Raw genomic sequence first — 4,625 nt, 5'->3', positions numbered from 1 at the left:
ATACATGCAGCAGAAAGCAGCTGCTGCTGTGTCTTTAAAAGCTATCCTTAGAGCAGTGTGGAGGCACGAATGCCACTGAAGTACTTGAATGAGAGGTAGAAGAGGAGGTGGGAGGGGATGCTCTTACAGCCTGTGTATGTGTGCAAGTGTGACTGTTAGCAGAGCTCGGGGTGACATCTCTCCGAACAGCTGGGCCATGGTCTGCTTCAGAGCCGCTTGTCAGAGCAATTAACTTGCTGGAGACACAGCAGCAAGGATCAGTAGCATTTCATTCAAGGGTGAAGGGGGCGGGAGGGGACCGTGGGCGGGGGAAGAGGCACAGGTTTCCCAGAAGGAATTTCTTCCGGCAAAATTCTGGCAGAACAGATCCTTATAATGAGATCTCCTTTAATAATGTGAGCTCGCTGTTGGTGTAAGTACAGATCCATCTGGGGTGAGTTTTGGATAATTTTCTTTCATTATGTAAAAGTCTTTGAACTCCACAGACTTGGTATGGAAGAAGCTGGAGATAATAGATATCTTTTCTAATCTTGGCCATTTTAACTGTATAAATACACACTAGAGAAATTAGAGAATTTTCCAGTGTTAATTTTTGTGAGGGTTTTGGGGGCATTTTTGTTTGCTGTTCTTTATCTTCAAAATATTTTAAAAATTAGGTTTGCTAGAACTTTTACACTATTCAGATTCTACCTTTTCCATAGCTATTTCAAGCCATGTTTCATTTAGATTTAGCTTATGAGAACATTGGTGATTTCTGCTCTCCTTGGTGATGCTGTTGACGCACATTGCAGGAAGCAGGGAATCCCCTATAAATATCCTTCACTGTGTCATTACCCAGCTATCCACACCTGGCTGGTGAATATGCTTCTGTGTGCTGTGTCTTTATGTAACTGTCCCCTAGTCTCTTTAAATGTGATAAGAAGAAATATGTCACCTTTGCTCTGTCTAGGGAGCTTTTTTGATTATGAACATCCTAGGAGGAATTTGTTAAACCTTTTTACTAAAACATGCCTTTAGATGTGTTGAGGTTGTTCTATGAATTTTTGCTTCTTTTTTGGATTACTTGTTTGTTTCTTATAATTGGCTTGTTTTTGTTTGCTGGCTTTGGTTTCTAAAGAGTGCAGAGATGGGATTCCCTCTGCCTCCAGTGACGTAGTGGATTTTGTTTGCAGTCTTTTTCTTCTGAGAGGGAGGGGACGGAGAGAAGGAAGAAGAAAAATCCATCTGAAGTGGTATGTTCTCCCACCTATGACTTGATGATGATAACTGGGTACCATTGAATAAAGCTAAAGCAAAAATGGGATGTTTTAATGATAGAAGTGCTATTTTGTTTGTTTTCCTTTAGAATAGGCTCAGACCAAAGTCAGGATTGCTGAAGCAGGGTGCCTGTATTAACTCTATATGTCCTGCTGTTAATGAATTTTGCCTAATTGCTTTTTCTAAATATGAAAGGTGAAAGAACTCATAAGCCAGTATCTGGAACCTAGCATCTGTTAATAATTCTAGATTGAGTTTTGGAATTTGGAATATTTCTGCCTTATTTGCACTGGTCCTGAGCAGGCGGTTTGTATGATGTTTCTCAGACCTCAAAAATAAGTGGTTACATAAAATTCCTTGCCACGGAAGGTTGTAGTAAAATTCTAATTTTTAGCTTATGTAGCTAAAGTAAAGCTTTAGGAAGAAATTGTTGAATATACTCTGAGGCGTGGGCATAACAGCCCAACCCATCTTTTTTGGATTGAGTGTTTGGGCTTCCAGTTCCTTTTTATGCAACTCCATTTTAATACTGCTGATCTCTGGAGGCCTGCCCGCAGAGGTCAATTTGAAAAACTCAGTAGAATAGAGCCTAGGAAAATTTAAGGTTTGCCTGTCTGTGGATGTGTGTTTGTGTGTTTATGTGCATATGTGGAGAAGTGCCTCTAAAAACTTTGCTTGTTTATTTTCTATCTTGATTTTCTTTTCTGTTTTGTGTTTTCATTTATTCTAAATTCTTTGTGTAAAGTGAAAGATTAATAATGTCTACTTTTCAGCTTACATTATGCAGTCCTATTTTCTATGGTAGCTCAATTATATTAATACTTATTACAACCATAAATGTTTCAAACTAACAGAAATCTAAATTTATAAGGAAATGAGTGGGGGAGGGAGAAAAAAGGAAGATAAATGGAGAGTATTCCAGAAGAATAACCTATTTAGACGCTTGTCAGAGACTGGAGCTAAAAGGGTTAAGAGAAATTCCACTGCATCCTTGCATCTTGATATTGAAGCAAATATGTGGATAATTTCTTGCTAGCTTTTCAGGAAACCCCTGTGGTGGACAACCCTCATTAATTGTTGCTGGGAGACTACTCTGACATCACTGGGAGCAGTTCCCCTTCTGCAACTAGGACAGGAATAGCCTTTGAGGGGGAAGAAAACTGCTGTGAAATTAAAAGATGATGGTTTTTTAACTTGGTTTTTCTTCCATTTGGGGGTGGGTGGGATAGACTAAAGTCTTTCTCAAATGTTTCAGTCATTACCAAGGGAAAAATTACCAAAAGATCTTTTTATTTCAACTAAAAGTGGCTTCTTTTTATATCATTGTTTTCTAACCATCAAGGTTTTGGAAGAGATCAAGGAAAGAAAAGATGTTTGTTGAAAGGTGTTAGAGAAGTTAAGATTTCAGTTATTTTTATTCTTCCCTTTTTTTGTTTTGTTTTCTTTTTTTTTAAAGGATGACTGGTAAGGGGATCTTAACCCTTGACTTGGTGTTGTCAGCACCACACTCTCCCAAGTGAGCTAACCGGCCATCCCTATATAGGGATTTGAACCCGCGGCCTTGGTGTTATCAGCACCGCACTCTCCCGAGTGAGCCACGGGCCGGCCCTTTTTTTTTTTTTTTTTGGAAGAGGAGGGTAAGATCAAGAGCAGCTTCTGCAAAAGGTGTTTTAGCATCATCTTGTTTGGATAATTAAAAATATGATATATATCAGAAGGACTTTCTGGCAAAATTGATAGGGGCCATTTCTTTGCCAAAAAGCTACTATACCTACTTAGTTCTCTTTTCTCTGTGATGTCCTCCTCTTCTAGCCCCCACCACCCCTCACTTACTGTATAGCCTGCTAACAGCTTCTCTTTAGGAAAAAAGGAGTGGTTGAATGCTTGGACTCTGGAGTTCAAATCCTACCTTTTCCAATTGCTGGTCCTCTGACCTTGGGTAAATTACTTAACCTCTCCATTTCTTCATATGTAAAATGAGGATAATAATACTACCCACCTTCTAGGGTTGTTTTGAGGATTAAAAGAGTTAATACATATAAAGCCTTTAAGTTTCTGGTCATTTAAAAGTCTTAGGTAGCATTAGCCATTATTATTAATATTTACAAATTAAATAGGGTCATACCATCTTTGTGTCTTCAGGTCACATGTAAATTTTGAGAAAGCTGGAAGAGATTTTTAAGCCATGTACAATATTGTGTTTTAAAAATAAAGTTAAGCTCACTTGGGAGAATGTGGTCCTGATAACACCGAAGTCAAGGGGTCGAATCCCCATATAGGCCAGCTGCAAAAAAAAGAGGTGTGGTGGGGGACTAGCTGGTTAGCTCAGTTGACACAATTGATCATTTCAGGAAGTATCTTTTTGTTTTTTACTTTCTACTATTGGTTCTGATATACTTTCAAATCTTAGAACACTTACTTTTGGTGTCTACCTCTGAAACTTTGTTACCTCTGCTTTTCTGTATGTGAGTTGATGTGGTGGTCTTCCTTCTCCATTTATGAGAAAATAAGATTTATATAAAGTACTAGGTATGAAGACTCCTTAAAATCACTGGCATCAAAGAAACCTGGGATTTTAAGTGGACCAAATATCAAATCACAAATACTGAATAGCTAGTATCCCATTCTATTTTACCTTCTTTTAATTTCATATTAAAGATTTGTAGTCTTATTCTTTTGTGTTTTTTGAGGCTTTCTCTTTTGAATTGCTCCCTAAACTACCAATGTACATTGATAAGAGCCAGTAATATGTGTAACACTAATGGCAAAGAGAATGTCTCCCTATGTGAAGCTTTTATTCTTTCTTCCCTATTAATTTTCTTAGGTCAGTGATTCTCAGTGAGTCAGGGGTACATACTTTCTCTAGTGGAATATATGGGGAAAGGGGAGTTGTTATTATTAAAAGGGGGCAGGAATTGAAGAAAAATAAAAAGTGAGAGACACTTCCCTGGTGAATGCCCTAAAAGTCCTATGTACCACCATGGGACCTGGGAAGTGGATGTTACGTGTTGCTGGAGAAACGGTTGAGAAACACTGTACTTTGGTAGTATAACTGTCCTTGCTTCTATTAACTAGAGCGAACTAAGGGGAAATTTTTACCTTCAAAACTCTTGAATATATTTAACCTGGGGAGTTGATGAGAAATGTGAATAAAGATTTAGGTACAAAAATGTTCATCACAGTGTTTTTTTTTTTTTTTTTTTTTTTTAAAAATGACCGGTAAGGGGATCTTAACCCTTGACTTGGTGCTGTCAGCACCACGCTCAGCCAGTGAGCGAACCGGCCATCCCTATGTGGGATCCGAACTCGGGGCCTTGGTGTTATCAGCACCGCACTCTCCCGAGTGAGCCACTGGGCCGGCCCCCGTT

The 4,625-nt window shown here is 38.7% G+C and overlaps 1 long non-coding RNA gene across 2 annotated transcripts in view; it reads left to right on the top strand.

The window, feature by feature from the left end:
* The first annotated feature begins 973 nt into the window (after positions 1-973).
* The window catches only part of LOC103594195, a 22,843-nt gene continuing 19,191 nt past the window's right edge, over positions 974-4,625 (top strand). For both annotated transcript variants that reach the window (XR_550826.1, XR_550825.1), the window contains exon 1: positions 974-1,232. This is a non-coding gene — a long non-coding RNA (uncharacterized LOC103594195). The remainder of the gene's footprint in view (positions 1,233-4,625) is intronic.

Source organism: Galeopterus variegatus, unplaced genomic scaffold, assembly GCF_000696425.1.
Source record: "Galeopterus variegatus unplaced genomic scaffold, G_variegatus-3.0.2 Scaffold1505, whole genome shotgun sequence".
In the NCBI taxonomy this organism is placed as follows: Eukaryota; Metazoa; Chordata; class Mammalia; order Dermoptera; family Cynocephalidae; genus Galeopterus; species Galeopterus variegatus.
Note: the sequence above shows the minus strand (reverse complement) of the source record. Positions and strands in the feature narration are given on the sequence as shown.